Source organism: Balaenoptera borealis, assembly GCF_965194805.1.
Source record: "Balaenoptera borealis genome assembly, chromosome: 12".
Lineage (NCBI taxonomy): Eukaryota > Metazoa > Chordata > Mammalia > Artiodactyla > Balaenopteridae > Balaenoptera > Balaenoptera borealis.
Window position 1 is genome coordinate 57,787,989 of NC_138869.1, and position 25,462 is coordinate 57,813,450.

Sequence of the window (25,462 nt, forward strand, 5' to 3'; positions counted from 1 at the left end):
TTAACAGCTGAGGTTGTCAGCTGCCCACGCTCCTTGAGAGAGACATCTGAGTGGTGCATCTCTGTGTCTGCCATAGTGATTTAACCCAAGGAAAGACCGTGTAATACGGAAATTTTAAGGCCTGTGGTGAGCTGAGTAGGGAGAAATCTTCAGTGTTTATAAATGTTTATTTGGGACCTACTTTGTGTTGGATGTGTTCACAAAGCATGTGTCTTCTGACACTTTGAGCAAAAGAAGAAAAAAGAGAGCTTTTTTGTTGCTCCCTTCCCTGCTTCTGGTTGTCTTTTGTTTGGTTGTCTTGCTTGGCAGAATATTTAAGTCCTACTTATCTTTCAAGGCTCAGATCCGGATTATCATGTGACATAATATTTGAATTGGTACTCTCCCAGAAAATCTGGGACTTGTTTCAAAGCCTGTGCCTTCAAATCACCAGCGCTGGCCAGCTCTGTGGATTTTCTGTTGGTAGGAGGACAGTTTTTGTTTTTGTTTTTGTTGCCCTTGATCTGTTGTATGTTTCTGGGCACAATGGCTGCTTGACCCTCATCAAGTCCTTAGCTCACTGGGGCAAGGATCGTTCTCAGTGCTCCCATGAGACCACTGTGAATTTCTATCCTGGACTGAGTGTACTGTCACAGAGGTCAATCTGCTCTCTCCTCCTTGGCCTGAGTCCCCACATACCTCTTGTAATATACACCTCTTGCTACACTAAGTGTGTTTTTGGTGCTTAACGGTATGTGTCATTTCTTACAACATGATCTGTTACACAAGCCAGCTGCTTCATCTGGCACTCGTCTGAAGACGTAGTCATGGGTTCCACTGCTGGAGGAAAACCTGCCTGTGATGAGCTGAGGTGGCGGGGGTGGGGGGGGGGGCGGGTACCAGAATGTTGGTTTCCGATCTGGAGCACGTAGATATGGCTGCAACTAATTTAGCCATCAAGATGCAAGAAACAGTCCTATATTTCATGGGCCATTTGATGGATTTTCAAGGATAATGTTGACTTTGTGAGTTTCACCTTATGGACAGAATCACTACAGCCAAAGCTGTTGGTCCAATGTAGTCAAAACGGGCCATTCATTGCACATTTACTGAGCCCCTGTGATGTGCTGGACACGGTCTCCTCCTTACCCAGCTCCCAACTTGCAGACTCTCAGGACCTTCCTGCTGCCTGCAGGCGTGTCCCCAGCCGATGGATGGAATCGCGCTCAGGCCCGCCTCACCTGCTCAGTTATCTCTGTGCTCACCATCCTTCTTCCTCAGAACTTTTCCTTAATTCAGACTTAGCATCTCCTGCCTCATTCCCTCTGAACCCTGCTCCCTTCCTGCTGCACAACCACTGGCCATTTTGATGAAGAATTGGTCCCTTGGATGCTAATCCATGGATCTCTATGGTAGGGCTGTGTTGAGAGCACACGGCCTGGACGGACAGAACGCCCTCTTCCAAGAAAAGACTTTGAGGGCAAGAATGAAATTGGACAGCTCTTGAAAAGTTTTCAGAATTACCCCTGGCGTGAGATGATAGGGATCATACAGCTGGGTCTTACTGTTGAAGGCCGGTTGGTGCACGTAAGCAATAAAGTTAAGGTCTTCTTGGCAATTCAACTTTGTTATTATAGAAACTCTTTCTCTAGATTTGGCCTTCTTATGTTTTCCTTGAGCTTTCTGCCAATTTTCCCTCAGAATGTGGCTTTGCAGACAGGAGTTGCCCTGGAAAAAGATTCTTTACCTTTTAAGGCTATTTATTTTCAAGGGCACTAAAACAATAATTTGTGATGTCTTTAATAGAGTTTAAGTGAATGAATAAATTTAGCTTTTATGTTATTATGAAGTTTTTACTTTCAGCTGTAAAGTAGGATTTTTATAGTTTTGTGGACTTAGGCAAAAGGAGATGTGTATCAAAGCTAATATAGATTTCAGCTTTTGTGAATTAAAAATAGAAAATTTATAATATATTCATCAATGCAGGAAATTAAAATGGTGTCTTTTTCTCTATAAAAATGGAAAATCAGTCATTATACCTTTTAATAGAGATTAAATGAATAAAATCACCTTTTAACATAACATAAATTTGACATTTTCATTATCTTTCCCCAGGTGTGGTTCTTGGCTTGATGGTAACATTACCTTCAATTAGTAATTAAGTCTGGTTGTGAGAACTTTTGTTTCTCACTGAAGTCTAAGTTCTCCAGGTCACCCCTAGGTATTCTTGGCAGCTAGTGCATAGTAGGCCTACAGTATATATGTTGAACCAACACATAACTTTGGGTTTGTCAGGCCCCAAGAGCTGTGATTTGCACAAATAAAAAAACTTGGTGGTATGATCCCGTAAATCTGTGTGAGAGGGAAAGGGAGGCACCTACTATGTGCTGGGCATCCTGATTATCCTTGTCACATCACACTGTATCTATGGTGCTAGCTTAGGTTATATGGAGTTATCTGTATGTATAAAACCCTTAGTCCTTTAAGAACAGGGTACAGACCAAATCCTGTCATAGCCAAGCCTATTGCAAGGAGAAACCGTAAAGTATTTCCATGTCCTTGTTGGTGGTTCCCTGATTTCAAGAACTTCCCAGGACAGGGAATGACCTTGCATTGTTCCCAGAGTTCACTCCAATGGGGTTAGCCTTGGAAGAGCTTCTTGGTTTTTGTCCAAGTCTTCCTGGCTCATTTCAGAGTCACTTTTGGCCCAGGTGAGGTGAGGAAAAGCTCTGTCCCAGAAGTTCAGGTCAGAGTCATGAACCCACTTCTTTCTAATTATGTTCCAGGGTCAGGTTATCCAGAGAGTGGCTTCTGCGGTTAGAAAACTACTATCAAATCCAGCCTGAGCAACCCTAGACAGCTTACCTCATGTCTCCATGCAAATGAAAATTCTCATATCTGCCTTGTAGGTGGAGAATGAAATGAGCTTATTTATATGCAACCTGCTGGCAGACTGTATCAGTTATCTGTTGTCCCAAGGATGCTTGGTAACAGATGACCACAAAACCTCGGGGGCATATAACAATAAGTGTTTATTGCTCACGTGTTTGATTCTGCTGGGGGTTGGCTAGATGGTTCTGCAGATCTAGGCTGGGTTTGCTCATATGTCTGTGGCTTGTCTATCTGTTGGCTGGCTGATCTAGGCTAAGACAAACCACATGCTTCTCATTCTCTGTCAGTGTAGCCTGGGCAGAGGTTCAAGAGAATAAGCCCTAATGAGCAAGCCCACTGCAAGTCTCTGCTTATGATGCATCTGCTAACAACAACACAGAGGCTGACGTGAGCACAAGAATGACTGAGTCAAGCGTCAAAGAGTGAGATGGATCACCCTGCCAATGAAGGGAGGCCACAGCAGGCTATATGATGAGAGGCGTGGATACAAGAGGGGGGAAGAATTGGGGACATTTTGTAATATACCCCAGTAGATATTGAGTGGCTTTAAGGAACAACCGTCAGACTTTTGGCTATCCAGCATCTGAACTTCTTTCCTACCTTTGGCGTATTCCCCACCTCATAGGTCTTGATGAAAGGCAGAACCCATCTCCTCCCGAGGAAGTGAGAAAACCCGAGATCCGTGCTTTTCTGTGTTTCCATGCCTTTAGTGTCCAACCCCACCATCTAGTCCCAACTCTCCTGATGTACCTGCCTGGACCCTGAATCTGGACCTGGGATGCAAAGAAGCACGGAGAATCCACCAGGTGGTGGTGGCAGTGATGGAGGCCTTGCACAGTTTTAGGGCAGAAATGTCAGGCGTGTTAATGACAGTTCCCTATGAGTAGTAGAATGATCGCATCAGTGGTCCCAACTTGTCACCCCCTGTGTCAGGTCCTTTGTTGTGTGGTTTTGCAGTTCCTTCAGTAAAGAGGCTGTCTATTTCCCTAGTCAAGCTTGTATTGTGACTTGCTTTGGCCAGTAAGGTGATGGTGTTGCCAGTTCTGAGCCTCAAGAGATATTGCGTGCCTTTGCAATTCCTCTGCTCCTCTGCCATTGCCATGAGAATACACCTGGCCTGGACCTGTGGGCAGAGCTGAGTCATCCCAGTTACCCCAGGCGACACCAGCCCAGGAGAGCTAATAGCAGTCAAGCTGGAGTCTCATGGGTGCTCCGGTCAAGATTCCAGAGCTGCCTCCCAGACTCCGAGTGTCCCAGACACATGAGCAACGAACACTTATTATCATCTTTCACAGAGTGTTTGCGGCTGCTGGTTAGACAGCATTATTGTAGAAACAGCTAAGGGATACTTGTGTCCACTGCCAGACTGTGTGCTGGGATTTCGAGTGGTCCTGTCTGCCTAGCATCTCTTTGTTCCTGTCCATTTTCAGAGCCTGGGCCTCCAGAATTCTTGGCGATTAAGCAAGTTACCCAGGATCTTTTCAGCAAATGCCCTTGCCAGAGCCAGTTTCTGTTTTCCATATTGAAGAACTCTGTCTAGTTCCGTGCAAAGATCGTGCTCTTATTATTATTCTCCCATTTCTGCCTCTGCTTGAACTGGCACTTATCTTCCTGAACTTGTTTCCTTCCTGAATTAAACAGCGTCTGACACTCTATCTTCCCCAAGAAGCCTCTCTTGACTAATTGGGAGGTGCTGGTTTCTCCTTGTATCTTCTCTTCTTTGAGTGCCAGCATCTTCTCAGACCCACTTGTCACTGTCTTCCACCACGCTCAGAGCAGCAGTGAAGCAACTGCCATTGTTCTCATGGAAGTGATTCATCTGTTAGATGTTTACAGAATTATCAGTGTTTGTTCATGTCATCGTTGCCTATTATAGAGAGTAAGTGTGCAATGGACACAGATGGTGTTTATTTAACTGGTTTTTTGTACGCCATGCAGACACTCTGTTGATTCAGGTGAGTAGATCAGCCCTTTGGTGATGATGAGTAATCAGATACTGGACAGAGACAGGCAGTTGGTGGCCAGTCTAATTTGCTTCCAAAGAGATTGCCTGAACTGAGCCGTGACATTAGAATCGAAGAAGTGGTTTGGGACCCTTGGCTTATTGAAAAGAGTGTGGACCTTGGTGCCAAAGGGCCGAGTTTGCATCCCAGCAGTGTGCCTTGGGAAAATGACTTAGACTCTCCAACCCCCAGTTTCGTGAGCTCTAAAATGGGGACACAAACCAATACTGTCCGCGTTCATTGGTCTAAGTTGCTGGGACAATCAAAAGAAACACTGCTCACAAATGTGATTTGTAAATTGTAAAAAAAAAAAAAAAAAAAGTCTAAGAGCAAGGGAATAATGATGGATCCCAACTATTGGGGTCTCTTGACCCCAGGTTCACTTTTTTTGGGAGGCCAGGAGAAGATGAGAAGCCAGTACAGACCAGGAGTCTGGAGTTGGTGTCCAGGTAGTTACTGGGTAATAAATTTCTCACCCTGGTCTGGAAACAATAGCCACAGACCTGACCATGCTAGGCTGGCAGACAGGGATGAGGAGTCCTCAACATGTACACATCAAGGCATAGGGCAGAGTAACGCCAGCCAGCATGGTTCTCTGATTTTTCTTAAGCAAGGAGACTGGGTGAGAGTGAGTCCTCTAAGTGTAGTAGGGAAGTGAGTGTTAGAGAGGGCTTATATCAGAGAAGAATTGCTTTTGGCCATGACTAATAGAGACCTGGAAGGTAGTGGCTTAAACAATTATTCAAGATTTTATTTTCTCACCTAAAGACAAGTCCTGAGGTGGGCAATTGAGGGCTGATGTGGTAGCTCCATGAACAGAGACTCAGGCTTCTAGAAATCCCCTCTGTCTATTCTTATGGTTTGATCCCCTTTTTTTGCATTTTATTTATTTATTAATAATTTAAATTTTAAAAAATTGAAGTATAGTTGATTTACAACATTGTGTTAGTTTCTGGTGCACAGCATAGTGAGTCAGTTATATATATATATATTTATGCATGTATATAAAAATGCACGTATATATTCTTTTCCAGATTCTTTTCCGTTATAGTTTATTACAAGATATTGAACGTAGTTCCCTGTGCTATACAGTGGGCCCTTGTGGTTTATCTATTTTATATACAGTAGCTTGTATCTGCTAATCCTTAACTCCTAATTTATCCCTCTCCCCCCTTTCCCCTTTGGAAACCATAAGTTTGTTTTCTACGTCTGTTTCTGTTTTGTAAATAAGTTCATTTGTATCATTTTTTACATTCCACATATAAGTGATATCATATGATATTTGTCTTTCTCTTTCTGATTTAATTCACTTAGTATGATAATCTCTAGGTCCATCTGTGTTGCTGCAAATGGCATTGTTTCGTTCTTTTTCATGGCTGAGTAGTATAGTGTGATCCTTTTTTTCATAAGCTCTCAAGATAGCTGCCAGGGCACCAGCAGTTATGTCTGTATCTCAGGCAGGAAGGATGGGAGAGGGTACTCACCAGCTAAGTCATTCCCCTTTAAAGACCTTCTCAGAAAACACCTTCTAGTGACTTCTGCTTGCATCTCATTGGTTAAGGGAGGCTGGTAAAAGTGCCCTTCTAGCTGAGCATACTGTCACCCCCAAAGAGAATTGGGGTTCTATTAGTAAGGAAGAATGGGGGCAATCAGCTGTCTCTTCCATGGGATTCTTATGCTCTGACACCCCAGTATCATGATGCACAGTCCTCAGAGGGAAATGTGACATTCGGAAACAGTATAGCATTATTGGCTAAGAGTCTGAATTAGGAGGACAGATTGTCCTGGTTTCAAATTTGCCTCTATCACTTGTACATTTGTACAAATGAATGGCACTTAAATAAAATGAAATGCAGTATATCCAGTCTCACAAAGTGGAGAAAATTAGGGTCATCGTTTCTAATTCTGATTTAAAGAGCCCTATAATTCATTCATGCATTCATTCATCCATTTAGGTACTTCTCAAATGTATATTTATTTATTTTGGGGAGGGATTCATTTTCCTACCCCCACAGCTTTATTGAGAATATAATTGACATGTAACATTGTGTAAATTAAGGTGTACAATGTGCTGATTTGATACACGTATATATTGAGAAATGATCACCTCACCTATTACCATTTTTTGGTGTGTCAAGAACCTTTAAGATCTACTCTTTAAAAAGATGGAACGCCTCAGGAATTTGTGTGTCATCCTTGCGCGGGGGCCATGCTATGTTTTGACATCTTTCCAGTTTTAGTACATGTGCTGCTGAAGCGAGCTCTAAGAAATATTCGTTGAGAATCTATCATGTACCAGGTAACATGTTAGGTTCTGAGGAACCTTGATGGGCTCACATTCTAATGAGGGAATGGGGCCGGGGGAAGAGACAGGTAAATATATAATTACAGCAACAGTCGAAAAGTTTCATGACATACTGTTGGTAAAGCTGTACTATCACCTACTGGTGAGAACAGAAATTAGGAAAGGACATTTGGCAATATTTATCAAAATTGCAAGTGTGCATATCTGTGGACCCAGCGATTCCACTTCAGGGAGCCTATCTGAAGGAAATAATGGTGCCAAATATCATAAGCACACGATTATTTATTGCAGCATTATTTGTAATACAAAAGATTGGAGGCAACCAAAATGTCCCTAGATTTTGGTACCTCCCTGTAATGGAATGTCACAGAGCTCTCTAAAAGATTGAAGCTGGATACAGAAAGATCTCCAAAATATGCTAAAGTGCAGGCGCGGACCAGTGTAAAAGCGTTTGTGTAAAAAAGGAGGGAAGGTAAGAACATACCTAAGTATATATACATCGAATATCCCAGGAAGGATACTGAAGGAATTGTTATTAGTAGCCTCTGTGGAGGAGGACTAGGTGTCTATAGGATAGGGTTATATATTCTTTTACCTTTCAAATTACCAATTGTGTGAACATATTGCTTTTCAAAAAATAAAAAAAAGTTTAAACTTTTAAAAAGGAAATAGTTACATTGAATGCGCCAAGTACAAATGGAAGTATGTGTAAAGTGCTCTTGGGATGCCAAGTAGATTTGTGTATTATAATTATAAGACATCTGATGCGGAGAGTTGGCGTCAGAATAGGTAACTTTTAATATTCTTAGAATCCTGTGCTTCTGTGATGATAAGAGGAGACATTAGAGGATGGCTGAATTCCTTTCAAATGCCAGAATTCTGTGATTCAATGGTTTTAAGAAATTGAAGGAGCAGAGGTTTGTGTATGTGTGTGTGGGGGAAGGGAGAGCTTTAATAATTAAATGCTAGGAGTGCACGCAGTAACCATCCCATCAACCAGGAAAGACAGTTAATCTATGCACATCTTCTTCAGGGCGCAGAGGGAAGCAAGCCTGCTTCCTGCGCTTATGGGCGTGGTGCCTCCTGCTAGCTGCTCAGGTACTGCTGTGCCTCTTTAAATCAAACCCAGGCGAGTAAATTTAGTACCAGAAGTGGGAGGCTTCTGCATAACTAAAGATTTTCCCTTTGTTTTCTGGATCTATATGTTTCTCTGAGCACACCAGCTATTTTGTTAGCCTCCCACTGTGGGAAAGATGCAACTTTGTGACTTTGGCAGTTGTCAAGGAGATTTGGAGGAAAAAACTTAGCCAAGATTTATTAGGTGATTTATCTCAGTTTTTAATAAACCAGGGAAGAAATGTTACGAGCCAAGGAGCGGCACTGGGAAAAACAAGCCAAGGCCAGAGACAAAAATAACCCACAGAAAAGATGCTTTGCCTGCAGCAAAAAGGATGCCAGGATGACCGCCAGCTCAGACTCCTTTGGGAGGCTTGGCCTCCCCCAACAGAAGTTCCCAAGCTGTCTGGGAAGGCTCCCCTCTTGAACAAGGGAGCCAGGGATCCCTTGTTCCCGGGGCAGGAACAAGGGGCAGGCCCAGTGGATCTGCAACACACATACTGACCTAAATCACCGGAGTTCATCCATGGCTGGGCTTCTGGGTACCACAGTCTCTTCTGGTTTCTTGCAGAGGTTTGTGACCTCCATGTGGTCAGATGTGCTCGGTGTTTTTTATCCCAATCTGAAAGGCTGAGTTATGCACAAGTCATCCTTAACACTTTTCCATTTTAATCCCTCAGGCTTCCTAGAAAGGCCGTGGGGCCGTTCCTCCAGGGAAAGGGAGTCCCATTCATTGCCAGGTCCCTAGGACACCTCCTGGGTGAGCAGGAATCACGAGTGTCTGCTGTACACTTAAGATGGTTCCCAATGAAGGACTCATCCTCCCCTCAGTCAGGTGGAAGGACTCCAGGTTCCCAAGTTCAGATGCCATCAAGAAGGGCATATCCTGGGGAGGCCTGATGGTCAGCAGCTCCCCACCCCCCCGCCCCCACTCTGCCCTCTGCCCCTGAATTTCAGAGTGACGATGAATCTGCTTCTTGCCAGGCTAGGTCTTCCACCTAGTGGAACAACTAACTAAACTATCCTCCACCACATGCCTTAAACATTTTTTTTGATTGTGCTAAGATGTATATAACATGAAATCAACCTTTTAACCATTTTTAAGTCTACAGTCCATTAGGTACATTCACATCATTGTGCAACCATCACCACCATCCAGAAATTTTCATCTTTCCAAACTGGAACTCTGTGTCCCTTAAACAATAACTCCCTACCCACCTCCCCAAGCCCCTGGCAACCACCATTCTACTTTCTGCCTTTATGAATTAGACTACTCTGGGTACCTCATTTGAGTGGGATCATACAGTACTACCCTTTTGTAACTGGCTCCTTCACTTAGCACGATGTTTTTAATGTTCATCCATGCTGTCCTGCCTCCCATCCTCTCTTTAGTTTTTGTTCCCATCCCCACAGGCTCTGCTCTCTCCTCCCCTTCCAAATTAGGAGTTTGGGATTAACATATACACACCACTATATATAAAATAGATAAACAACAAGGACTTACTGTATAGCACAGGGAACTATATTCAATATCTTATAATAACCTATAAAGAAAAGAACCTGCAGAAGAATATATATATATATATATATATATATTCAGATATATATATATATATATATATCTGAATCACTCTGTTGTACACCTGAAACTAACCCAATATTGCAAACCAACTATACTTCAATTTAAAAAATAAAATAAAATAAAACCGGTACCCTTGCATGAACTGATTTTAAGGTCGCATCCTGACAGAAATTATGATAAGAGTATCAAGAAAGACGCAAGGAAGCAGTAAAAGAAAGAGACCAAGAGACGAGAGGAAGGTATTCACAGGGCGCCTCCTGACTTAATTGAAACCTGGTGCCCTTGGAAGCATCCATCCCCCACAGCCCTTTCTTTTAGGGCGGGGGGTGGGTAGCTCCCCTCCTCCAGACTGTTCCTTCCCCAGCTTTGGGGAACTGTCCGGGGTCCTGCATTATGGAACAGCAGAATCAGAGCAGTGGGGTGGCAGGAGCTTCACAAATATCAATGCATTTCCTGACGTCTTTACGTGAAAACAGCACGAGGGCTGGGGGAGCAGCAGAAGCAAGCCGCTTGCCTGTGTGGAGGGGACGCGCGTTACCTCTTTAATATCTTTTTATTTTTTAACATTTTTATTGGAGTATAATTGCTTGACAATGTGGTACTCGTTTCTGCTGTATAACAAAGTGAATCAGCTATATGTATACATATATCCCCATATCATCTCCCTCTTGCAGTTCCCTCCCACCCTCCCTATCCCACCCTTCTAGGTGGTCACAAAGCACCGAGCAGATCTCCCTGTGCTATGCAGCTGCTTCCCACGAGCTATCGGTTTTACGTTTGGTAGTGTATATATGTCAGTGCTACTCTCTCACTTCGTCCCAGCTTACCCTTCCCCCTCCCTGTGTCCTCAAGTCCATTCTCTACGTCTGCGTCTTTATTCCTGTCCTGACCCTTGGCTCATCAGAACCATTTTTTTTTTTAGATTCCATATATATGCGTTAGCATACGGTACTTGTTTTTCTCTTTCTGACTTACTTCACTCTGTATGACAGACTCTAGGTCCATCCACCTCACTACAAATAACTCAATTTCGTTTCTTTTTATGGCTGAGTAATATTCCATTGTATATATGTGTCACATTTTCTTTATCCATTCATCTGTTGATAGACACTTAGGTTGCTTCCATGTCCTGGCTATTGTAAATAGAGCTGCAATGAACTTGTGGTATATGACTCTTTTTGAATTATGGTTTTCTCAAGGTGTATGCCCAGTAGTGGGATTGCTGGGTCATATGGTAGTTCTATTTTTAGTTTTTTAAGGAACCTCCATAGTGGCTGTATCAATTTACATTCCCACCAACAGTGCAAGAGGGTTCCCTTTTCTCCACACCCTCTCCAGCATTTATTGTTTGTAGATTTTTTGATGATGGCCATTCTGACCGGTGTGAGGTGATACCTCATTGTAGTTTTGATTTGCATTTCTCTAATGATTAGTGATGTTGAGCATCCTTTCATGTGTTCGTTGGCAATCTGTATATCTTCTTTGGAGAAATGTCTATTTAGGTCTTCTGCCCATTTTTGGATTGGGTTGTTTGTTTTTTTGATATTGAGCTGCATGAGCTGCTTGTACATTTTGGAGATTAATCCTTTCTTAGTTGCTTCATTTACAAATGTTTTCTCTCATTCTGAGGGTTGTCTTTTCGTCTTGTTTATGGTTTCCTTTGCTGTGCAAAAGCTTTTAAGTTTCACTAGGTCCCATTTGTTTATTTTTGTTTTTATTTCCATTTCTCTAGGAGGTGGGATGAAAAGGATCTTGCTGTGATTTATGTCATAGCCTGTTCTGCCTATGTTTTCCTCTAAGAGTTTTATAGTGTCTGGCCTTAGATTTAGGTCTTTAATCCATTTTGAGTTTATTTTTGTGTATGGTGTTAAGGAGTGTTCTAATTTCATTCTTTTACATGTAGTGTCCAGTTTTCCCAACACCACTTATTGAAGAGGCTGTCTTTTCTCCATTGTATATTCTTGCCTCCTTTATCAAAGATAAGGTGACCGTATGTGCGTGGGTTTATCTCTGGGCTTCCTATCCTGTTCCATTGATTTATGTTTCTGTTTTTGTGCCAGTACCATATTGTCTTGATTACTGTAGCTTTGTAGTATAGTCTGAAGTCTGGGAGCCTGATCCCTCCAGCTCTGCTTTTCTTTCTTAAGATTGCATTGGCTATTCAGGGTCTTTTGTGTTTCCATACAAATTGTGAAATTTTTTGTTCTAGTTCTGTGAAAAATGCCATTAGTAGTTTGATAGGGGTTGCACTGAATCTGTAGATTGCTTTGGATAGTATAGTCATTTTCACAATGTTGATTCTTCCAATCCAAGAACATGGTATATCTCTTCATCTGTTTTTATCACCTTTAATTTCTTTCATCAGTATCTTATAGTTTTCTGCATACAGGTCTTTTGTCTCCTTAGGTAGGTTTATTCCTAGGTAATTTTTTCTTTTTGTTGCAATGGTAAATGAGAGTGTTTCCTTAATTTCTCTTTCAGATTTTTCATCATTAGTGTATAGGAATGCAAGAGAGTTCTGTGCATTAATTTTGTATCCTGCTACTCTAGCAAATTCATTGATTAGCTCTAGTAGTTTTCTGTTGGCATCTTTAGGATTCTCTATGTATAGTATCATCTCATCTGCAAACAGTGACAGTTTTACTTCTTCTTTTCCGATTTGGATTCCTTTTATTTCTTTTTCTTCCCTGATTGCTGTGGCTAAAAATTCCAAAACTGTGTTGAATAATAGTGGTGAGAGTGGGCAACCTTGTCTTGTTCCTGATCTTAGAGGAAATGGTTTCAGTTTTTTACCATTGAAAACGATGTTGGCTGTTGGTTTGTCATATATGGCCTTTATTATGTTGAGGTAGATTCCCTCTATGCCTACTTTTTGGAGAGTTTTTATCATAAATGGGTGTTGAATTTTGTCAAAAGTTTTTCTGCATCTATTGAGATTATTATATGATTTTTATCCTTCAGTTTGTTAATGTGGTGTATCACATTGATTGATTTGTGTATATTGAAGAATCCTTGCATTCCTGGGATAAACCTCACTTGATCATGGTGTATGATCCTTTTAATGTGCTGTTGGATTCTGTTTGCTAGTATTTTCTTGAGGACTTTTGCATCTATGTTCATCAGTGATATTGGCCTGTAGTTTTCTTTTTTTGTGACATCTTTGTCTAGTTTTGGTATCAGGGTTATGGTGGCCTCGTAGAATGAGTTTGGGAGTGTTCCTCCCTCTGCTATGTTTTGGAAGAGTTTGAGAAAGATAGGTGTTAACTCTTCTCTAAATGTTTGATAGAATTCACCTATGAAGCCATCTGGTCCTGGGCTTTTGTTTGTTGGAAGATTTTTAATCACAGTCTCAATTTCAATGCTTGTGATTGGTCTGTTTATATTTTCTATTTCTTCCTGGTTCAGTCACGGAAGGTTGTGCTTTTCTACGAATTTGTCCATTTCTTCCAGGATGTCCATTTTACTGGCATATAGTTGCTTGTAGTAATCTCTCATGAATCTTTGTATTTCTGCAGTGTCAGTTGTTACTTCTCCTTTTTCATTTCTAATTCTATTGATTTGAGTCTTCTCCCTTTTCTTCTTGATGAGTCTGGCTAATGGTTTATCAATTTTGTTTATCTTCTCAAAGAACCAGCTTTTAGTTTTATTCATCTTTGCTATTGTTTTCTTCATTTCTTTTTCATTTATTTCTGATCTGCTCTTTATGATTTCTTTCCTTCTGCTAACTTTGGGGTTTTTTTGTTCTTCTGTCTCTAATTGTTTTAGGTGTAAGGTTAGGTTGTTTATTTGAGATTTTTCTTCTTTTTTGAAGCACCTCTTTAATCTCTTATTTTCCCTCCTGTCAGTCATGTGAGGGCTGATACATCTGGAAACCCACTGGTGAAAACCCCACAGGTTGTTAATCAGGTGAACTGGCTGAGAGATAACTGTTACCCAGAGCTGGCTCCAGTGAGGAGCAACCCAGTTTTATGGGGAGACTCTGATTTTTCTGTTATTGTACTTAACGTGATTGGCCATTATTTCTAAGAAAAGGGAACTGCCGGCAGCCTCTGTGTGGGATTTCTCTGGAAGGGCTCCTGCAGCTTACATTCAGCCCTTTCTTTTGTCAGGTCATTTATGATGGGTTGGATTGGACACTTACAAACAAATAAGTTCCTTCCTACTTGATTCATCAAACAGTTTCTTGTTGGTTGTTGATTTTATTGGCACTCTCAGTCTTAGCTACTGAGTAATGAAATATTGTTATTGTAGTTGAAGTAGCTGAGTTCGACGCCAGTGTTTATAGGACTCCTGTGTTCTTGTTATGTTGTGGTAAGGGATGGGTGGAGGGGCGGCTAGTTCTTCCTTCACTGCCCTCCTAGAGGAAGAATGCCCAAGAGCAGACTCCAGGGTGGTCCGGGAAGTTGAGGAAATCAAGGAGGAGGAAATAGTCGCGTGGTCAAAATGGGCTTTGGTGTTTGACTCAACCTCTATTGATTGGCACATTCTGAAAGCGGTCTCAAGAAAGGGAGGAAGAAAAAGAACCTGACAGAAGAGTTGCTGAATTCTAGGGTGTTGTTTGAGGCCAGCTTGTTCGTCTGCACTTTTGCTCCCTGATTTACCTGCTTCACCACCCCGCTTTTGGGAAAAGGATCTTCCTTCCCCTTGGGAGTCTCTTTCCATAAAAAGGCCCTTGTGATCTGGAAATGCTCACTTTTGCCTCACCTGGTTCCCTGATGCTGTGTGCAAGCCCTTATTTTTATCATTTCCATATGAAGTGGAGAAAAGCCACTCACCACCCTCAGTGGATGTACTCAGCCCCCATCAATCTAGAAAATGAACCTTCCTTCATGTCTTCTCCAAGCTTACCAAAAAGCCAGTTTCTTTACTGAAGGCTGGTACCCTTTGCCCACACCTACCTGTGAGATCTAGTTGGTTAAATGCACAGGCTTTGTGTTTGCCAAACCTCCAAGATGAGGGTGTGTTGTGTTAGTAATCTTTTAATCCAGGGATAGGGAAGGGTCTGCTGTGAAGGAATAGGGGTGGGCCGGTTTAGGGGATCCGAGTGAATGGGGAATGAAGTGCTGAAGAGTGCAGGGCCTGAAGCTGGGCTGCCTGGTGGGAATTCCAGTTCTGCTGTGTGTTGACTGGTTGACCTTGAGTCAGGTTCTGTTCTGTAAAATAGATTTTAACAGAACCTCCTTTCTAGAGCTTTGCAATAGGATTACAGATTATACCATGTAAATGGCTTAACACAGCACCTGGGCTATGGGCCACTTAATTAATGTTGGCTATTATTATCATCATCATCATCATCATCTTTATCATTATCTCTCATTTGCTAGACTGTGAGCTGCTTGAGGACAGGGACTAGATTTACCTGTGCAAAGGAGGACTCTGCAAGAGTTTGTTGAATGAATGAAAAAAGGTTACTTAGTGACAGTCTTTCCTTTCTACCTGTTCTTTTTTTTTAACTTTTTAAAATTTATTTATTTTTAAATTTAAAGAAATTGAAGTATGGTTGATTTACAATGTTTCAGGTGTATAGCAAAGTGATTCAGTTATACACATATATTTCATTATACTATATTATATTAATATTCTTTTACAGATTCTTTTCCACTATATGTTATTACAAGGTATTGAATATATTTTCCTGTGCTATACAGTAGGCCCTTGTTGTTTATCTATTTTATATATAGTCGTTTGTACCTGTTAATCCCCAGCCTATTCTTTTAGGACTGATTCTTGAGGTTTCCTTTTATTTTATTTTTTTTCCCTTCAATCTCAAAGACAGTAAAATAGTAAATGTTATTTTGGGGAAAAAGGAAGACAAAAATACTCACTCCCAATCTCACCAAACTAATCATGTTTCTCAGTTTTTTCTGTTTCTATCTGGTCCTTCTTATAGTATTGGGTTGGCCAAAAAGTTCGTTTGGGTTTTTCTGTAAGATGTTATGGAAAAACTTGAACGAACTTTTTGGCCAACCCAGGAGATTATTGTTTAAAAGTATTTACTCCCTAACCTCCACTTCCATGGGGAAAAGTATGCTTCCCTGCTCAGGTGATGTTGGACTTGGTTGTGTGACTTACTTTGGTCTCATGGGGTGTGAAGTGCACTTTCTTATGCCCTTATTTTGCTCAGCCACATGATTTACTTTGTTTTTGTTTTGGCTGCACCAGGTGGCATGTGGGATTTTAGTTTCCTGACCAGGGATCAAACCCCTGACCCCTTCAGTGGCAGCATGGAGTCTTAATCACTGGACCACCAGTGAAGTCCCTGATTTACTTTGACAATGGGATGTGATGATGTGAACAGAGGCTTAAAGTGCACTTGTGCAGTTGGACTTGCCCTCTTGTACCACTGTCATTGCCACAGGAAGAGCTCCCCTCAGCTGGTGTTTCCCCTTCAGCCTGAGCCTCAGGACAGACGTGCGGAGCAGACCTGAGTCCAACCTGCATCAGGGACATAAGCCCAGCTGGACCGCAGCAAAGCCACCCAGGTAAGCCCAGTCTGAAAACATAGATCCATAGCTAAGTAGCAGACATATGAGGAATAAGTGCTTGTTGTTTGTTATGCAGCAATAACTGACTGATACACTTATACAATGTGAACATATTTTGACATAGGCACAACCAGAACAAATTATGTATTTCACTTTAATTCACTATGTATTGTATGATAGCTGGATTTCTCTTTGTTGCCGTACAGTTTTAATAATTTTCAACTAGTGTCACAATGCTTTATCAGATTCATCTAGAAAATAATAAAATAGTAATACTGACTCATATCTTCGGGACTTCATGTGTGAGAGTTACAGTATCTTGTATACATTTAATCCTTTCAACAATCCTAGGAGGTAAGCCTGACTCACCATTCCATCATCTCAGAGCTAGAGGTAGTGTGACATACACTGAAGAATATGGACTCTGGAGCGAGGCTGCCTGGGTTCAAATCCTGGCTCTGCCAATTCTTAGCTGTATGACCTTGGGAAAATCACTTAACCTCTTATGGCTCAGTTTCCTCAAATGTAAGGGTGATCATAATAATACAACCTACCTTACAGAGTTGTAGTTGTAAAATTTAAATGAGTTAATATACCTAAACATTTAGACTAGTGCCCAGCCTATAGAATTTGTGTTAGTTATCATGAGAGTTGAGGACACTGAATTTCAGAGACATTAGTAAGTTATAGTAAATCAACTGTGTTACCTAGCTAGGGTACTTTAATGGGTCCCACATATTGAGCAAGTATTGGGATTTTCAGGGTTTTTTTCCTGGAAATTATAAAATAAAGATGTACAGAAAAATAAGTTGCCTTAGCAAATGTTGTCGGTGAACCGTTAAGCACTGTCCAGGGAGACAGGGACTCTTGGCTAACAGACTTTGGGTATTAAGGTTTCACTCTAAGTCCAATCTTAGGCAGAGAGAGAAATTAGGCTTCAGGGAGTTTAATACTTGACTCAGAGTCACATGGTAGTAAGAGGCAGGGAAAGGACAACTTGGGTTTTCTGACTCCAACTCCGGAGTTTTTTTCATGGCACCAGGCAGTTTCTCTAAAAACAATAATTGTTCATTTAAAGACAGAGGGAGCGATCCATTGAAGATTAATTTTGCTGTGTAGCAGGGTGACCCACTTAAAGCTTAGCTAGGGTTTTATTTTTCACTGCTCTAGCAAGACACGCTAAATATTTCCCTGGCTTGTGTTTGGGTTAGAGAATAAAAGGTGAGGAAGGGAAATTATTCCTCCCCCATTATGAATAAAGAGACTTCTTTCTCCCCTGGACTCTTTTTTTTTTATACAAATTGACTTTTTTTTTTAAATTTTATTTATTTATTTATTTATTTATTTTTGGCTGCGTTGGGTCTTCGTTTCTGTGTGAGGGCTTTCTCCAGTTGCGGCAAGTGGGGGCCACTCTTCATCACGGTGCACGGGCCTCTCACTATCGCGGCCTCTCTTGTTGTGGAGCACAGGCTCCAGACGCGCAGGCTCAGCAATTGTGGCTCACGGGCCCAGTTGCTCCGCGGCATGTGGGATCCTCCCAGACCAGGGCTCGAACCCGTGTCCCCTGCATTGGCAGGCAGATTCTCAACCACTGTGCCACCAAGGAAGCCCCTCTCCCCTGGACTCTTGAAGGGCGTCTGGTCTCTCCTTTGATGTTACCATCCTCTATTGTTTTGAAGCAGAAAGCCAGCAATGTTCATATTCTAGGGTCAAAGAGGTGAAGCTGCCTGGGGTTTCTTGGTTTTGAGGGTCTGAATCCTTCCATCACCACCCCAGTGTCCTACTGAATAGAAGGGGAGTGGAGGAGATCTTTAATACTTGCAGTGTTGAAAAGGGAGATGATGGATGCCAGGTATGTGGCTGTGGATCCGTATGAGAGGAAAATGGAATAAACAGCTGTTTTGCTTGGCAAGAGATGGGCTCCTGACCCATTTCTGACTTGGTTCCCCTGGCTGAAGCCATGGTAGAAACAGCTCTTGCAGGAGTGAAAAAGCCAAGGCCCTGGATGCTAAGCGGGAGGCATCTGGAGCTGGCCTTGCAGTAGAGAGAGTGGAGGCATCCTCCCTGCCAGGACAGTAGATGCCGTGCTTGAAGCTGGACTGAGCCTAGGGTTGGCATCACCACCCATGATCCAGAAGCACTGTTGTCCCTGGAGCACCAAAAGGACACAGTGAGAAGCAAAGACAGCAGTGGTAACAGATGGCAGGGTGGCCCCCGATGCTCACCCAGTCGGTGGGGAAGTTGGGCTGACTCTTTTCTCCTAAGATTTGTGATTCTGAGATTTGCATTTCCTGTAGTCGTTCCTGGGGAGGCAGGTTTCCCAGCAGGAAGATAACCAGCATCACTTCCAATATGGCAGTGGGGGCAGGGATGGGGAGGGTGGCAAGAGCTTGGGTTTCTTCTGATTTGACTTGAAGACACAGAGAGAGCGGAACATCTTTGCACCGGGGTGTTGTGAAGCTCTCCAAACCAGGTAGTCATAGCTCCTAGGAGTTAAGAGAACATTAGCAATGTCCTTGTTTTTCAGAAGGAAAAAAATCAAGCATGCCTTCTTCCGATTGAGCCATAGTATCTCCTCAACACACCCAGGAAAGCAATGGCAAAGGAGAGGAAATTTTAAGTGTGAATTGCTTTTATATTCAGATGAAAACTACCGAACATGGTTCATATTACAAAATATTTTTTTTAAAAAAACCATACAGAATATTTAATGACATGGAAAGATGTTCCCAACATAGGGCCCAATGAAAAAGCAAGTTCATTACCAGGATGTTCAGTGTGATCTCCTTTTGAAACACTAGACAGATAGATCTCTGCAGAGGAAAAAGTCTGAAAGATGTATTCCAACACGCTCCTTGTGCTTATTCTTTGATGCAATAATGGGTGCTTTTTATTTCTCCACTCTGCTTGTCTGCACTGTTTGAATATTTTTATGATAAACAGGTATTGCCTTTGTAATAAGAAAAAAGTGCAACATAGGTTTTTATTTTTAAAAACTGAGCGCAAATCTAAACAACAACAAAAACCCTGCCGCCTTTGTGTTCAGGATGGCAGACATGGTAGAGCTCTTTCATCTAACAGGGGTGTAGATGTCAGGACTGGAAAATAATGACTCAAAGCCGGTGGAAACGTGGGCTGCGGAACAAGTTTCAAACAGGAAAGTGCTTGTGGGTGACCTCTGAGGTCAGCTGCGGAGCTTACTACAGATTCCACAAAAAGAGAAAGAGAATCCAAAAGGGCGTGGGGTAGGGTCGGTTGCGTGGGCGTGTCCCAGTTTAAACAAAGTGGCTTTGATGTGCGTCCCAGTGGGCTGGCACAGGAATGCAGGGCCCTGCTTTCTCCGGCAGCCATTAGAGAGTCATAAACATCCATCTCCAAAGGGAAGATGATCAGCTTCATATCAGCCACAAAGGAAAGATTTACAGGTAATTTCCCCCTCCTAGTACAGCAGTGTGATTAAGCATATGCTTGGAAGGATGTTTTTTTTCCCTCTTTCCTACACTGTAGAGATGTTTTGTTTTTCTCTCATTCCCGGTGATGTTTATAATGACTTTTGTAGACACAGACTGATATTCGGTGCTTACAATGTGCTTTCCTCACATCTGTCAGGAGAGTGAGGCATATGGACTCTACTGTTCCCCACTCTGAGATGATGGGGAGCTGCTAAGGTGCAGGGTTCTGGGCTGTGCTGGAGATCTGCTGGCCCTAAATTCCTGCAGACCCCACAGTGCCTCCTCCCAGGCCCAGCCCAGATGGCCCTAGGGAGGGGTTAACTATGTGGGGGGGAAGGGAATACACCCAGCCCCATATTTTGGATCAATTAGCTAAGGGAATGTCTTGGGAAGGGACATTTTAAGGTTCATTGGGGTTCATTTTAAGTCCAACCCTCTTGAAAGCCCTTTTATTAAGACAACAGCAGTGGGGTGCCAAGACCTTGAGCTGAAGTCAAACATTTGTTGGTTCAGATCCACACCCTGCCGTAGACTGGTTGTGTGACCATAGAAAGTGTAAGAAGTTTCCTGGAAACTTCACTTTATTTTTAATTGAAGTGCAGTGGATTTACAATGTTGTGTTAGTTTTGAAACTGCAGAAATGTGTCTCAGGGGGCTCCGAGGAGCTCCGGTTCTTTATGTCTCAGCTCAGAAAGAATTCAGTGAGAGGCAAAATGATAGATAAGAAGTGATTTATTACAATAGGACACTTGTGAGGTTTATAAGCAAGCAGGCAAGGGAATGCCACGCTGAGAACTTAGTGGGCTACAGTTTTATAATCAAAGGAAAAGTGGGGAGGGGAAGAAGACCACCTTCCTCCTCATTCTTGAGTAGATGTCAAGCTTCCATCACCAGCTTCTCCTCCATGTCAGGCGGGGGAGTTTTCTGTCCCTACATGGTCAAGCTGGGACTGTCATGGCGCAATGGAAATGAGCAAAAAGGCAGTGACGTATACTAAAATATGGTAAATCATCTCAGGTTTTAGTATAATGTTACGTTTTCCTTATATTTTTGTTTTTCATGTGTGCAGAGGAGCATGTCCTAGGAATCATTAACTTACTGAACTCACTGGGCAGGGTATGGGTCTCATTCACCATTGTTTTATTGTTTGCGGGCATGTCTCATGCTTCTGTTGCATGGATTTTTTGCTAAGCAAGCCTACTTGGTTTTGTGGTTAAGTAAAACCTGCTTTCTTGAGTGATCATTAACTTACGGGGGTCTCCCATACTTTTTTCTCTACTTACAATCCCCTAGTGGGATTAACTATTTAATCACCTACTTTTTCAGATTCTTTTGCATTGTAGGTTATTACAAGGTATTGAATATAGTTCCCTGTGCTATACAGTACATCCTGTTGTTTATCTATTTTATATATAGTAGTGTGTATATTTTGATCCCAAACTCCTAATTTATCCCTCCCCCCACCTTTCCCCTTTGGTAACCATAAGTTTGTTTTCTAAGTCTGTGAGTCTGTTTTTGTTCATTTACAGAACATGTTCATTTGTATCATTTTTTTAGATTCCACATATAAATGATGTCATGTGAAATTTGTCTTTCTCTTTCTGATTTACTTCACTTAGTATGATCATCTCTACGTCCACCCATGTTGCTGCACATTCTTTTTTATGGCTGAGTAATATTCCATTGTATATATGGACCACATCTTCTTTATCCGTTCGTCTGCTAGAGACTTAACTTTTGACATCTGTAAACCAGGGGTGACCTTCTTGCATTGGAGGTGGTATACAGTATGCTAAATGAGAGTCCTTTCAGTGCTTCAGCTGAGGTAGGTGCTGATGACTCCAGAACCCAGAGTGAGGTGCTAGTGAGGCCAACTAAGGAGGACTTGCAAGAAGATACAAACCCTACCTGAGTACCTACCCAGAGAGAGCACTTAGTGTGTATGTGCCTCCCTCAGAATCTCACATGTGAAAACCTACAGGTCAGAGCCCATTATATATATATATATTTTTTTTAAATTTATTTATTTTATTTATTTATTTTTGGCTGCGTTGGGTCTTTGTTGCTACCTGCAGGCTTTCTCTAGTTGCAGTGAGCGGGGGCTACTCTTTGTTGTGGTGCGTGGACTTCTCATTGCGGTGGCTTCTCTTGTTGTGGAGCACAGGCTCTAGGCACATGGGCTTCAGTAGTTGTGGCTCGTGGGCTCTAGAGTGCAGACTCAGTAGTTGTGGCATGCAGGCTCAGTAGTTGTGGCACACGGGCTTAGTTGCTCCATGGCATGTGGGATCTTCCCGGACCAGGGCTCGAACCCGTGTCCTCTGCATTGGCAGGCGGATTCTTAACCATTGCACAACCAGGGAAGCCCCCATTATATTTTTTAAAAGTGTTTACTAATGTGAAGGGCAAAAAATGAAATCTCATTGTTTGAGTTTGCATTAGCAATTTTGATTACTGTAAAATGTAACATTTATTAGCATGTTTATTGACCATTTGTATTTCTCCCCTGGCTCTTGACCTCTTCATGTTTTCAAATTTTTCCATTAACCTCTCTTAAACCAGTTAAATTTAACTGTGTGTTTTAACGTGCACCAGTCTGCAAAAGAAGAGGCAACATTCCAAATAGCACTGATTTCCAGCTCAGTAGAAAGAACCTGGTGAGCCCTACACTTCCTTTTCCCACAGGGAAATCAGAACCTGTGCACATTCTTCTCCCACTAGACCCTTTTCAGGTTTAAAAAAACAACAGTAGGTAGAAGAAATAAACAGTCAAGGACAGAAAACGCTCAAGAAAAAAGCAGAACTCGTAATGGAAAAATACCACTCTTACCCACAGATCTTCAAAAAAGGAAAATTAACTGCCTGGGGGATGGGCTCATCTTATTGCCATGTGGCCCCAGGAGCAGAAAGGGGCAGATGGTCCTTCTGCAGACAGGGCAGGACCCCAGAGACAATTGCTTCAGCCTTTTAAGGGTGAGATATTTGTTTCACTCCAAGGCATCAAGAAACAATTCTAGCATTGTCAACAGCATTTTCATGTCCTGGCCCAACATTTTTAGAGAAAAATCTTAAATTATTTTGTCATCAAATCAAGCTCAATTCCATCTCTCAACAGAGGATAAAAGAGCTGGGTGGCTACAGAGCTTTATAGAGGAGACCCAGGGTTTGGAGAATCTTGTAAAACAAAATGTCTGTTCCTCTCACCATTTCTTACCTTCAGAGAATTTCTGCGGCTTATGTAATAGAAGGTCAAGGGGACAAAAGGTATCTCACTGTCTTCCTTTGGTTCAGTCAATACGATATGAGGGGTGGGGTAGGAGAAGCCACCATATGGATCTTATTTTACCTTTCATCCCCCAAAGTCTTTGGCAGCTCTTTGAGTTATTGAAGGCACCAAATCTCTCCAAGTTCTCCCAACCCAACATAGATGACAACTTTGGTGAACACTAGTACTCTCCAATAAGCTAAGGTTGCAAGAAAGAAAGAAACCAGAATCCTTGACGTTTTGTACCTTGGCTATTTTAGAAACTTTTTGGAGCCTGTTTCTATGAGCTATGGTTCCAGAAAATAATTAGCAGCAAATGGAAGCATTGCAGGAAAGCCTGGGGGACACTGGGCAATGTCCATGGACCATTAACTAGGGAGAGTTTCTTGGAGAACTGGAGCCAGCATCTTGTACCAGTTCCATTTTCCTAGTTGTCTCCTGGTTGGGTGCCTGGAAGAGTTGAAATTTGACTTTCCTGGAGGTAGGAAAAGGAGAGTCCTGGTTATATAATGGAGGAGGAAATAGGATATTTCCGTGGTCTTCTCTCCACAGTTATGCCTGCTCCGTTGCTCCCAGAGTCACACTCTGTTGGGTCCAACACTTTGGTGAATGTCTTTGTTGGCTCTGGCTGTCATAACAAATATCATAGACTGGGTGACTTAAACAACAGAAGTTAATTTTCTCACTGTTCTGGAGGCTGGAAGTCTGAGATCAGGGTGCCAGCGTGGTTGGGTTCCTGTGAGAGCCCTCTTTCTGGTTTGTAGATGGCTGTTTTCTCACTGTGTCCTCACTTGGCAGAGATAGAGAAAGAGAGGGAGAGAGAGAGGGAGGGAGGGAGAGAGGGAGGAAGAGAGAGGGAGAGAGGGAGGGAGGGAGAGAGGGAGGAAGAGAGAGGGAGAGAGAGCGAGCGAGCATGCTAGCACTTTGGTATCTCTCCTCATAAGAGCACTAATCCCATCATGAGGGCCCCACCCTCATGACTTCTGAAAGGCCCTACCTCCAAACATAACACATCGGGGGTTAGGGCTTCAACATGAATTCCATATGAATTTGGGGAGTGGTGGGACATAATTCAGTCCATAGCAGTGAAGTTGATGGAAACAGTCCTGATGTAGTTCTCCTTTGAGGACTTTGCTCCTCCTCCTGTCTCATCTCTATTTCCACAATTTCTTGGCTCCTCTGTGTGTAGTGTTAGGTCCTGAGGCAGAGATTCTCTCTGGTACCTTGCCAGCCGAGACAAGGAGCTGCAGCTGTGGTTATAGGACTTCTTACCTCCTCATCGTGAAAGTGATGTTGGCTATATCTTTGTAAGTTGTTAGTATTTCTTTAGCATGCCTCGCAGCGCACCATGGTTCAGTGCCTTGAACCAAGCCAAGCACTCTGGTGAACAAGGAGAGCAAGTCCTCCAGCCCGTCTGGGAGCCATAGGATCAGGAGTGGACAAACTTTTTTTTTTTCACAAATGGTTAAGTAATACACATGAAAGGTTCTGTGGGCCATAACCAATAGACTCTGTCATCATACTCTGAAAGCAGCCATAGGCAATATGTAAATGAATAGAGTTCGGCTCTTCTCCAATAAAACATTATTTACAAAAAAACAGGCCTCGGGCCAATCTGGCCCAGGGCTCATAGTCTCTGACCCTGAGTCCCTCTCACCCTCTTTCCTGCTCCCTCTCTGCTCCCTTCTCTATCCCAGCAGTGACCTGTTAAATATCTCTTTGACTGCCTTCATCTCCTTTGTTCTCATGACAAGTGTCTTTGTCTCTGCCTTTAGAGCTTGCACCTATTCTGCTGATGGTTGGTTTGGAGGTTCCTTATCTGAAGAGTGAGCCCATGATGGGCTGTGAGCTGGCCCCTTGTCTGTGCAAGACAAAAGCCAATCAGACAGAACAAGATGATGATTGTATGGTTTTCTTTCTGCTTTGGACTGTTTCAGGAACTTGGATGCCCTTTTCAGTGCATTCATCACCCCTGGGGAGACTCTGGAGCCCATTGATCAATGGCCATCAGTCTAGTCCTGGTTGCCAGGCACCTGTAGCTATGGTAATCCACCAGGCATCTCAATTTATATCTTGCTGTATGAATCTCTTGGAGAGGAAGGAGATGGCAGGTTGCTAACAAGCTGATTTACTCACTAAAGAGGATTAGCCATGGCTACCGGACAGAGAGCCTTCCTCCACATGTCAGCGGCAATCCCAGGGGGCCTGTTGAATGATGAGCAGCCTGACAGGTGTCACTTCTCCCATAAGGAATTTCATTCCTGGAGCCCTGTCCATTGCTACCTCTAGGGTTCTAGCCACCACGGTCCTTTGTACCTGGATTGCTCCCCCTGCTCCCACCTCTGCCCTCCATGGCCACCATATTTAATCGTAATCCAGCAGAGAG

General features: G+C 42.7%; 1 long non-coding RNA gene across 1 annotated transcript in view; it reads left to right on the forward strand.

Moving 5' to 3' along the window:
• LOC309608562 overlaps positions 1–19,043 on the forward strand; it is a 733,071-nt gene extending 714,028 nt beyond the window's left edge. The window contains exon 2 of the long non-coding RNA XR_014232970.1: positions 18,750–19,043. This is a non-coding gene — a long non-coding RNA (uncharacterized lncRNA). The remainder of the gene's footprint in view (positions 1–18,749) is intronic.
• The last annotated feature ends 6,419 nt before the right edge of the window (positions 19,044–25,462 follow it).